The sequence below is a fragment of the Meriones unguiculatus genome, chromosome 20 (genome assembly GCF_030254825.1).
Source record: "Meriones unguiculatus strain TT.TT164.6M chromosome 20, Bangor_MerUng_6.1, whole genome shotgun sequence".
Lineage (NCBI taxonomy): Eukaryota > Metazoa > Chordata > Mammalia > Rodentia > Muridae > Meriones > Meriones unguiculatus.
Genome location: NC_083367.1, coordinates 29,009,579 through 29,022,208, shown reverse-complemented (window position 1 = coordinate 29,022,208; position 12,630 = coordinate 29,009,579).

The following is a 12,630-nucleotide window of genomic DNA, read 5'->3' as shown; positions in this document are numbered from 1 at the left end:
TGAAATTTCAGAAACTATAACAAAAAGGCAAGAACTGATGTGCAGAAAACTAATTGATTCTGTCGAAAATAAAATACCATGATGGAGCCCTGGGGGTTGAAACAAATTGCTGTCTTCGGAGCATGATTAAAACATCACCACTGCAAATCAAACATGTAGATTTTCTGCCTTCCATCTCGTGTGCCCATCCCTTCCCCTTGAATGTTTGTAACGCCCCTGATCTCCTCTTAAGACAGAGAGAGTCTTCCCCACCCTACCAACTCCTGACATCTTAGTCACTTCGAGCAGCTGATAGAACAGACACTTGAATTCGATGTAAATTTTGGCTATCAGGCACAGGAAATCAAGGCAGCAAGTCTCTCTTAAGTTCTCAGTGGAGGAGCCTTGATTACTTAGGAAGAAGAGTCACAGATGACTGTGGCAAAGCTGAACCTGTGGTCAGGGCTCGAGGGAATGAACTGGTTCTCAGAGGCTACTAAGAATTCTTCTGTTTCAAACTTGGAGATCCTCTGTCCATTCCATCTCACACCATGGGCTTTCTAAGTGATATGTTAGTGGAGGGGATAGTATTTGATTTTCTGTGGTGCCAATTGCCTTCACCCATGTAAAACAAAGAACGTTATATTTGTCCTATAATTTCTACCAATTTGGTATCTGACTAGCCATCTAGACCTTGTTTACATGGTTCACTTTGGTGCCAGCTGGTGAGAGGGAAGAGATTTTTTTAAATTTATTTTTCGTTAGTTACAATTTATTCACTTTGTATTCTATAGCTCCCTCCCTCCTCCCCTTTCCCACCCTCCCTTCCCCTTCTCCACCCATGCCCCTCCCCAAGGCTACTAACAGGGGAGTACTCCCCTTCCTTCTGATCCTAGTCTATTAGGTCTCATCAGGAGTGGTTGCATTGTCTTCCTCTGTGGTCTGGTAAGCCTGCTCCCCCCTGTGTGTGTTGGGGGGTGATCAAAGAGCAGGCCAATCAGTTCATGTCAGAGACAGTCCCTGTTCCCATTACTATGAAACCCACTTGGACAGTGTACCGCCATGGGCTACATCTGTGCAGGGGTTCTAGGTTATCTCCATGAATGATCCTTGCTTGGAGTATCAGTCTCAGAAAAGTTCCCTGGGCCCAGATTATTTGGTTCTGTTGTTCTCCTTGTGAAGCTCCTGTCTTCTCCAGGTCTTACTATTTCCCACTTCTTTCATAAGGTTCTCTGCACTCTGGCCAAAGGTTGGCCATAAGTCTCAGCATTTACTTTGATACCCTGAGGAGTAGAGCCTTTCAGAGGCTGTCTGTGGCAGGCTCCTCTCCTGTTCCCTGTGTTCTTCTTCTGATTTCCCTCCTCTTTGCCTTTCTGAATGGGGATTGAGCATTTTAGCTAGAGTCCTCCTTCTTGATTAGTTTCTTTAGGTGTACAGATTTTAGTAGGTTTATCCTATATTATATATCTATGCAAATAGATCTATACTTATCACCCTGCACAAAACTAAAGTCCAAGTTGATCAAAGACCTCAATATAAAACCAGACACACTAAACCTGTTAGAAGAAAAAGTGGGGAAAAGCCTTGAACTCATTGGTACAGGAGAAAACTTCCTGAACAGAACAACAACAGCACAGACTCTAAGAGCAACAATCAATAAATGGGACCTCATGAAACTGAAAAGCTTCTGTAAAGCAAAGGACACTCATCAGAACAAAACGACTACCTACAGATTGGGAAAGGATCTTCACCAACCTTATATCTTATAAAGGGCTAATATCCAGAATATATAAAGAACTCAAGAAGTTAAACAGCAACAAATCAAGTAATCCAAACAAAAATGGGGTACAGAGCTAAACAGATAATTCTCAATAGAGGAATATCGAATGGCAGAGAAACACTTAAAAAATGTTCAATGTTTTTAGTCATCAGAGAAATGCAAATCAAAACGACCCTGAGATTTCACCTGATTTAACCCATCAGAATGGCTTAGATCAAAAACTCAAGTGGCAGCACATGCTGGAGAGGATGTTGAGAAAGGGGAACCCTCCTCCACTGCTGGTGGGAATGTAAATTTGTACAACCACTTTGGAAATCAATCTGGTGCTTTCTCAGACAATTAGGAATAGTGTTTCCTCAAGATCCAGCTATATTACTCCTATATATATATATATATATACAAAAGATGCTCAAGTACACAACAAGGACATTGGCTCATCCATGTTCTTAGCAGCTTTATTTGTAATAGCCAGAATCTGGAAACAGCCCAGATGCCCCTCAACTGAGGAATGGATACAGAAATTGTGGTATATCTATACAATGGAATAGTACTCAGCAATCAAAAACAAGGAAATCATGAAATTTGCAAGCAAATGTTGGGAACTGGAAAAGATCATCCCGAGTGAGGTATCCCAGAAGCAGAAAGACGCACAGGGTATATACTCACTCATAAGAAGGAAGCAATTTTTAACAGTTTGAGTTTAATGAGGCAAATGAACTCATGATGAGGTCATTTTGCTACACCAGAGGACATGGCAGAAGCTATTTCTTTCATCTATAGGAAGTTTGAGGTCTTTTTCTTTCTGTTTTCTTTTTTTTTCCACAGATGATGTAATGTAAGATTTAGAAGACTATAAAATCATCTAGCATCTCTCTCTCCGGTTGCCCCCAACCAGCGGGGGCTTCAACGGGTTCCTAAGGGAGGAGAGTGGAAGGAATTGGGGGGGGGACAAGAAGTGCAAGGAAGGAAGCCAAGTCTGTTTGTCTGATCAAGGCTTCATTTATTAGAAACTTTTACCCAACTTATATAGGGAGAAGGCAGGAAATGGGGGAAGGTAATTAGCTGCTGCAGGAGACAGGAAGAGTGCTTTCATGGCTTAACTATTATAACTGCAAGATACCATAAGAATGTTCTCTTAAGATATCTTATGGATGCTCTAACAAAGGATGTCCTCACAATCTATCACCCATGATTTAGGGTCTAGATAACTCTTTCTCTACATAGCTTTAGGTCTCCACTAAATGACCTTTGCTCTCTACTTGGCTTTGGCTTCAGTAACTACCTTTTTCTCCACTAGATAGCTTTGGCTTTGGCTTCCGTAGACAGCTTTGGCTCCCCACATCTGGTGAAATATCCTTTGATAACTTCTCATAGAGAAAGCTGAGATAGAGGGCCCAACAGCCACCCACAGAACAACAAAAAAATCTAATCAATCTATATTGGCTTACGTCTCAAGCACTGGAATTTTCTTATTTATTTATTTGTTTGTTTGTTTGTTTATTACAATTTATTCACTTTGGATCCCTGCTGTAGCCCCCTCCCTCGTCTCCTACCAGTCCCACCCACCCTTCTTCTTCTCCCCCTATGGTCTTTCCTTAGTCTCCTGATAGGGGAGGACCTTCTCCCCCTCTATGCAACCCTCACTTATCAGGTCTCATCAAGGCTGGCTGCATCATCTTCCTCTGTGGCCTGGCAAAGCTGTATCCCCCACCCCCAGGGAAACTGATCAAAGAGCCAGACTTTCAGTTCATATCAGAGACAGTCCTTGTACCCCTTACTAGGAAACCCACTTGGAAACTGAGCTGCCAATGGGTTTTCTTTGAACAGGAGTTCTAGGTCCTCTCCATGCATGGTCCTTGGTTGGAGTATCGGTTTCTGCAGGACCCCCTGGGCCCAGGTATTTTGGCTCTGTTGTTCTCCTTGTGGAGTTCCTGTCCCTTCCAGATCTTTCTATCTCCCTCTTCTTCCATGAGGATTTTAGCACTCTGCCTAAAGTTTGGAAATGAGTCTCAGTATCTCCTTTGATACCTTGGTGGGTAGAGTCTTTCAGAGGTCCTCTGTGGTAGGCTGCTGTCCTGTTCTTTGTCTTCTCCTACCTTTGCTGTCTATCCTGTTTGCCCTTTGGAGTGAGGATTAAGCATCTTCCTTAGGGTCCTCCTTGTTGTTTAGTTTCTTTAGGAGTATAGATTTTAGTATGTTTATCCTATATTTTATAGCTAATATCCACTTATACATGATTATATACCATATGAGCCCCTGGGATTTTCATACTACATATTTTATTTTTTTATTCATAAATATATTGTATTATATATTATTTATATTTATTTTATAAATATATATTTTAAAATATATATTTATGACCACATATATATAGAGAGAGTTTGATCAGAGGTATCTAACATGGGTAGACAACACTGCTCCTAGTAGACATGAGTTACTTAATGAAAGTCTTTGTGTCTGAGTGCCTGGTGCAGGTTATTTCTCTAGAAATTATTGGGCAGGAGGTCCCAGAGACACCCAAAGAAACCCATGCCATTGCCATCACTTTCAGTTCTTCTATTCTTTTTTTTTTTTCAATGCAGTTTATTCAGAAACCTTGAACAATCCTCGGACCCTGGGGAAAGCCAGTCCACAGCTTAAATAGCCTCTGGGTAGCCAACCCAGGCGTGCCACGTGGACAATGCAGATAGGTCCACATACATGGAAGCAAGCCAGATCCTCAGCATTAGCCAAATGTGGAATTGTTCGTGACAGAGAGCACTCACCATCGTGAAGGTGGAAGGCGGAAACCAGCTCCATCTTTAAGGCATAGCATTCCGCAGCTCTCTACAGTTCCCCCTTTTTGTTTTAGATGCATCAGGCAAGAGTAGAGGTCTGATCTCTGATATTAGAAATAAATTGGGACTTTGTACCGATGTTCGTTTAGGTGTCATCCACCCAAAGAGCATCAGACCCGTCTGATACCTTTTTCTCAGAGGCGGGACCTGGGGCATCAACCCGCATGCAACCAGACATGCTCTTCTCTGGGTCCAAAGCGGCTGACCCTGAAGTGCAGTGCTTAGCCTTGCATCCTGAGCGTAACATTTTAGCTTTTTATGGTATCCAACCATGCTTGGGGAGACTGTCCTGCTTCAATGGCTGTAAAGGCCTGAATGATCAAGGCTGCATCACACTGTTGTGAGACTCTAATCTTGCATATATACCACAGGCAAACCAAGGAGACCAACACCAGAAGGCCTGCTAACGCTCCCATGCCCGCCCATTCCTTCAGATGATTCATGGCTGCAGCAATCCATGATGATAATCCTGTGGCTAGTCCTGCATCCACTCTGGTAGAATTTACTGTGACAATGGCCACTCTCAGCTGCTCCATCGTAGTATCGAATTCTCCAGTCCAATTACCTAAAATATAGCTCGACAATTGTTTAGACAGATTTGCAGCACAGGAAAAATTCTCATGTTATATGCTAGTGACTCAAAGTCCAGCATATTTTCATTGACAGCCAAGTTGAGCAATTTGCCATAGGGTATCAATTTGCTCCTGCACGAGGTCAATCCTCTGATTGAACACCATCAAACTTCCTTTTAGTTGAGCATTAATTCCTTTATGTACAACTAAGGCATGAGCTACATTGGCTAAATGATTGTTCAGGGTCTGAGCAGTCTGCCCAGTGTGACTCATGGCTAATGCCCTGGTGGTAGCTCCAACAGCCGCCAATGAGATGGTAGTAACAATGGTGGCTGTAGTTCCAAGATCCCTTTTCTGTCTGAAGAGAGTCATAGCGTGAGGGGCATCAACGGGCACAGGCAAGCAGTGAGGCATGCGAGTAACCAGGGCATACCTAAATTTACTAGCATTCCAGCATTGGGCAAAAAAGCAAGTATCATCACCACAATTACTTGGCTCTATCTGGCTAATAATGAATAAAAATGGGGGATATAGACAAACAGGTGTGGGCTTATAGGAAATATTATGAGAAGCCTTAACCCCCTCGTTGGAACATCCTGCGTCAGTTCTAGAACTAGCAGTGGTGGTGTCCGAGGTCTGAGTAGGTTCAGGAGACCATTGCCCCCAGGGGCGAGACGTGCTCCATGCCAATTGACTAACTCCATGTTTTCCTCCACTTTTGAAAGTCATTTAAGGTTCTTAAATTATTTTTTCCCTTTTTTTTAAATTTTTCATCAATTACACTTTATTCATTCTGCATCCCCCCATAAGCCCCTCCCTCCTCCCCTCCCAATTCCACCCTCCCTCCTCCCTCTGCTTGCATGCCACTCCCCAAGACCACTAATAGGGGAGGTTCTCCTCTCCTTTCTGATCTTAGTCCATCAGTTCACATCAAAAGTGGCTGCATTGTCCTCTACTATGGCCTGGTAAGGCTGCTCCCCCCCAGAGGGAGGTGATCAAAGAGCAGGCCAATCAGATTATGTCAGAGGCAGTCCCTCTTCACATTACTATGTAACCCAATTGGACTCTGAACTGCCCTGGGCTACATCTGTGCAGGGGTTCTGGGTTATCTCCATGAATAGTCCTTGGTTGGAGTATGAGTCTCTGGGAAGTTCCCTGTGTTCAAATTTTCTTGTTCTGTTGCTCTCTTTGTGGAGGCTCTGTCCTCTCCAGCTCTTACTATTTCCCGTTCTTACCTAAAATTCCATTCACTCTGCCCAACAGTTGCCCATCAGGCTCAGCATCTGTTTTGATAGTCTGTAGGGCAGAGGCTTTCAGAGGCCCTCTGTGGTAGGTTCCTAGGTTGTTTCCTGTTTTCTTCTTCTTCTGATGTCCATCCTCTTTGCCTTTCCAGATGGGGATTGGACATTTTAGTTAGGGTCCTCTCTCTTGCTTAGTTTCTTTAGATGCACAGGTTTTAGTGGGTTTGTCCTATGCTGTATGTCTATATGAGTGAGTATATACCATGTGTGTCTTTTTGCTTCTGGGACAACTCACTCAGGATGATCCTTTCCAGATCCCACCATTTACCTGCGAATTTCATGATTTCCTTATTTTTCATTGCTGAGTAATATTCCATTGTGTAGATGTACCACAATTTCTGCATCCATTCTTCAGTTGAGGGGCATTCTGGGTTGTTTCCAGCTTCTGGCTATTACAAATAAAGCTGCTACAAACATGGTTGAGCAAATGTCCTTTTTGTGTACTTGAGCCTCTTTTGGATATATGCCCAGTAGTGGTATGGCTGGATCTTGAGGAAGCGCTATTCCTAGTTGTCTGAGAAAGCGCCAGATTGATTTCCAGAGAGGTTGTACAAGTTTACATTCCCACCAGCAGTGGAGAAGGGTTCCCCTTTCTCCACAACCTCTCCAGCATGTGTTGTCACTTGAGTTTTTGATCTTGGCCATTCTCAAGGGTGTAAGGTGAAATCTCAGGGTTGTTTTGATTTGCATTTCCCTAATGGCTAGTGAGGTTGAGCATTTCTTTAAGTGCTTCTCTGCCATTCGGTATTCCTCTCCAGAGAATTCTCTGTTTAGCTCTGTTCCCCATTTTTTAAGTGGATTACTTGGTTTGTTGCTTTTCAGCTTCTTTAGTTCTTTATATATACTGGATATGAGTCCTCTGTCAGATAAAGGGTTGGTAAAGATTCTTTCCCAATCTGTAGGTGGTCGCTTTGTTTTGATGACGTTGTCCTTTGCTTTGCTGAAGCTTTTCAGTTTCATGAGTTCCCATTTATTGACTGTTGCTCTTAGAGCCTGTGCTGTTGGTGTTCTGTTCAGGAAGTTTTCCCCTGTACCAATGAGTTCTAGGGTATTTCCCACTTTTTTTTCAAGCCGATTTAATGTGTCTGGTTTTATGTTGAGGTCTTTGATCCACTTGGACTTCAGTTTTGTGCAGGGTGACAAGTATGGATCTATTTGCATTTTTCTACATGTAGACATCCAGTTAGACCAGCACCATTTGTTGAAGATGCTATCTTTTTTCCATTGTATGGTTTTGGCATCTTTGTCAAAGATCAGGTGTCCATAAGTGTGTGGGTTTATTTCTGGGTCCTCTGTTCGGTTCCATTGATCCACCATTCTGTTTCTATGCCAGTACCATGCAGTTTTTAAAACTGTTGCTCTATAGTTCAACTTAAGATCAGGGATGGGGATACCTCCGGAAGATCTTTTATTGTAGAGGATTGTTTTAGCAATTCTGGGTTTCTTGTTATTCCAGATGAAGTTGAGAATTTTTCTTTCCAGGTCTGTAAAGAATTGTGTTGGTAATTTGATGGGCATTGCATTGAATCTGTAGATTGCTTTTGGTAAGATGGCCATTTTTACTATGTTAATCTTGCCAAGCCATGAGCATGGGAGATCTTTCCATCTTCTCATATCTTCTTCTAATTCTTTCTTCAGAGATTTGAAATTTTTTTCATACAAGTCTTTGACTTTCTTGGTTAGGGTTACTCCGAGGTACCTTATGTCATTTGTGGCTATTGTGAAGGGTGTTGTTTCCCTAATTTCTTTCTCAGCCCTTTTGTCTTTTGTATACAGGAGGGCTACTGATTTTTTTGAGTTAATTTTGTATCTGGCCACTTTGCTGAAGGTGTTTATCAGCTGTAGGAGTTCCCTGGTAGAGTTTTTGGGGTCACTCACGTATACTATCATATCATCTGCAAATAGTGATAATTTGACTTCTTCCTTTCCAATTTGTATCCCCTTGATCTCCTTCAACTGTCTTATTGCTCTAGCAAGGACTTCCAGTACTATGTTGAAGAGATATGGAGAAAGTGGGCAGCCTTGTCTTGTCCCTGATTTCAGTGGGATTGCTTTAAGTTTCTCTCCGTTCAGTTTGATGTTGGCTATAGGCTTGCTGTATATCGCCTTTACTATGTTTAGATATGTGCCTTGTATCCCTGATCTCTCCAATACTTTGAACATGAATGGATGTTGGATTTTGTCAAAGGCTTTTTCAGCATCTAGGGAGATTATCATGTGGTTTTTTTCTTTCAGTTTGTTAATATGGTGGATCACATTGATGGATTTCCGTATATTGAACCACCCCTGCATACCTGGGATGAAGCCTACTTGGTCATAGTGGATAATATCTTTGATGTGTTCTTGGATTCGGTTTGCAAGTATTTTATTAAGTATTTTTGCATCAATGTTCATGAGGGAGATTGGCCGGAAATTCTCTTTCTTTGTTGAGTCTTTGTGAGGTTTAGGTACCAAGGTGACTGTGGCTTCATAGAATGAATTTGGTAATATTCCTTCTGTTTCTATTTTGTGGAATAGTTTGAAGAGAATTGGTGTTAGCTCTTCTTTGAAGGTCTGGTAGAATTCTGCGCTGAAGCCATTTGGTCCTGGGCTTTTTTTGGATGGGAGACTTTTGATGACCGCTTCTATTTCTTTGGGGGATATAGGACTATTTAGTTGATTTACCTGGTCCTGATTCAGCTTTGGTAAGTCAAATCGATCAAGAAAATTGTCCATTTAATTTAGATTTTCAAATTTTGTGGCATATAGACTTTTGAAGTAAGTCCTAATGATTGTTTGGATTTCCTCAGTGTCTGTAGTTATATCCCCCTTTTCATTTCTGATTTTGTTGATTTGGGTGGTGTCTCTCTGCCTTTTAGTCAGCCTGGCTAAGGGTTTGTCGATCTTGTTGATTTTCTCAAAGAACCAGCTCTTGGTTTCATTGATTCTTTGAATTGTTTTGTTTCCAAATGATTGATTTCAGCCCTGAGTTTGATTATTTCCAGCCGTCTACTCCTTCTTGGTGTGTCTGCTTCTTCTTTTTCTAGGGTTTTTAAGTGAGCCATTAGGGTGCTTGAATGAGCTGTCTCGAATTTCTTCTTGAAGGCACTTAGTGCTATGAACTTTCCTCTTAGCACTGCTTTCATTGTGTCTCACAAGTTCGGGTATGTTGTGTCTTCATTTTCATTGATTTCTAGAAAGACTTTAATTTCTTTCTTTATTTCTTCCCTGACCCAGCTGTCATTTAGTAACAAGTTGTTCAGTTTCCATGTGTGTGTAGGCTTTTGTTATTTCTGTTATTGTTGAGGTCCAGCTTTATTCCATGGTGATCAGACAAGATACATGGGATTATTTCAATCTTCTTGTATCTGTTGAGGCTTGCTTTGTGACCCACTATATGGTCTATTTTGGAGAAGGTTCCATGAGGTGCTGAGAAGAATGTAAATTCTTTTGTGTTTGGGTGTAAAGTTCTGTAAATGTCTGTCAGGTCCATTTGATTCATGACCTCTGTCAGAGACATTGTTTCTTTGTTTAATTTCTGTTTTGTTGACCTGTCCTTTGTTGAGAGTGGGGTGTTGAAGTCTCCCACTATTAATGTGTGTGGATCTATATGTGCTTTAAATTTTATCAATGTTTCTTTCACAAATGTGGGTGCCCTTGTATTTGGGGCATAGATGTTCAGGATTGTGATGTCTTCCTGGTGGAATTTTCCCTTGATGAGTATGAAGTGTCCTTCCCCATCTCTTTTGATTAATTTTGGTTGAAAGTCTATTTTATCAGATATTAGAATGGCTACTCCTGCTTGCTTCTTGGGTCCGTTTGCTTGGAAAGTCGTCTTCCAACCCTTTACCCTCAGGTAATGTCTAACTTTGTGTCTTAGATGTTTTTTTTGTATGCAACAGATTGCTGGGTTTAGTTTATGTATCCATTCTGTTAATCTGTGTCTTTTTATTGGAGAGTTGAGTCCATTGGTGTTGAGAGAGATTAATGACCAGTGGCTGTTAGATCTCTTGATTTTGATGTTGGCTGTGGTCATCAGGTTGTGTGCTTGGTTGCTTTTTGTTTTACTGAAGTGAGGTTATTTATTTCCTGTGTTTTCTTGAATGTAGCTAGCTTTCTTGGGTTGTATTTTCCCTTCCAGTGTCTTCTGTAATGCTGGATTTGTTTGTAGGTATTGCTGAAATTTGTTTTTGTCATTGAATATCTTGTTTTCTCCATCTATGAGGACTGAGAGTTTTGCGGGGTATAGTAGCCTTGGCTGACATCTGTGTTCTCTTAGGGTCTGCATGATATCCGTCCAGGCCCTTCTGGCTTTCATAGTCTCTGTTGAAAAGTCAGGTGTGATTCTAATGGGTTTGCCATTATATGTTACTTGGCCTTTTTCCCTTGCAGCTTTTAGTATTTTTTCTTTGTTCTGTATACTTACTGTTTTGATTATTATGTGGCAGGAGGATTTTCTTTTCTGGTCAAATTTGTTGGGTGTTCTGTAGGCCTCATGTATTCTAATTGGCCTCTCCTTTAGCTTGGGGAAATTTTCTTCAATGATTTTGTTGAAAATATTTTCTGGGCCTTGGAGAAGGGAGTCTTCTTTTTCCTCTATACCTATTATTCTTAGGTTTTGTCTTTTCATATTGTCTTGCATTTCTTGGACGGTCTGTGTCAGGAATTTTTAGGATTTAACATATTCTTTGACAGATACATCGATTTCTTTCATTGTATCTTCTACACCTGAGATTCTTTCTTCCATCTCTTGTAGTCTGTTGGTTATGCTTACCTCTGTAGTTCCTGTTTTCTTCCCTAGATTCTTCCTTTCCATTATTTCTTCCATTTGTGTTTTCTTTAATTTTTCCAATTCTATCTTCAGGTCTTGAGTTGTTTTGTTTACTTCCTTCACCTGTCTGATTGTACTTTCCTGTTTTTCTTTTAGTTCCTTCAACTCTGTTTCTTTTATTTCATTCAGTGTTTTAAGCATTTCCTTTCTAAAGGCCATAAACTGTTTGGCTGCAGCTTCCTCTATTTCTTTACGGATGGCAATATTCTGTTTGAGTTTATCTTCCTCTATGTCTTTACGAATCTTATTTGTTTCCTCTGTTATCATCTTCATGAGCATGCTTGTTAGGTCATCTTCTTGGATTTCAGTTATGGTGGGGTGTCCAGGGCTACTTGCCCCTGGGTAACTGGGTTCTGGAGATGCCATATTGCTCTGTCTTTTGTTGCTTGAGCTTTGACGCTGGCCTCTACCCATTGTGCTATCTTAGGTGTTTGGGGTTATTTTCTGGTGGTTCCTGGGGATCCTGTGGTGGAGAGAATCCCCTTTGCATCAAGCTGGTTTTTCCTGAAGGATGTCTTCTCAGCTTTTTGGGTATAGTCCCTGGATGGCTGGTGTTTTTTCAGGAGTTGCTCACCTCAGGGATATAGACCTGAGTGGTAACTGTGGTCTTTGTTAGTCGAGAGGGTTCTCCTCTTACCCAGGGAAGTCCTGAGGGCAGCTGCCCTGTTTCTGGGTTTCTTGTTGTAAATTTAATGATCAGCTGCTGTGACCCAGTTGGGCATCAGGCGCGCATCAACTGTTTGTGCCTGTGTCTGGAGCACAGCTGAGTGCTGGCGCCTCAGCCCCACTAGTCTGCTAGACTTTTTCTAGGGAAGGATTGGGTGATTTAAGTCAGTACAGTTTCCTTCCTTCCCTGTGGATTCTCTGGAGACACGGACTCCCAGTGTGTTTTTTTGCCCTGGTGCACACTGCTCAGTGTCTGCCAGCTGGCTGGCCACAGAAACTGCCTGTGCCTGGAGCACAGCTGTGTGATGGCGGCTCAGTCTCTGTCAGCTGTCTGGTGCGCAGAAACTGCCTGTGTCTGCCTTTGTGGCCTTTGGGAACCTGGGTGCCTCCCTAAGCTGGGTAATTTTCCGGGGACCTTTTCAGGTTGGGGGTGTCGGCTGAGTGCTCTGAGATCAGACCAGCTGTTTCCCTCCCTGTGTGTTTGCACCAGACAGTGAAACTCATTCGCTGGTGCCCTGGTGCCCACAGTTCTATCTCAGGCGGTGAGTCAGGCGCGCTGGCAGGCAGGGCTCAGTGCCGGAACCTGGGTCCCCGGCTCTGGCTCCGGGCTGGCTCCTGGGGTGCCCATGGACCCCGAGTCTTTTCCAGGGGATGTATGGGTGACCTAAGGCCAGTCCTAGTC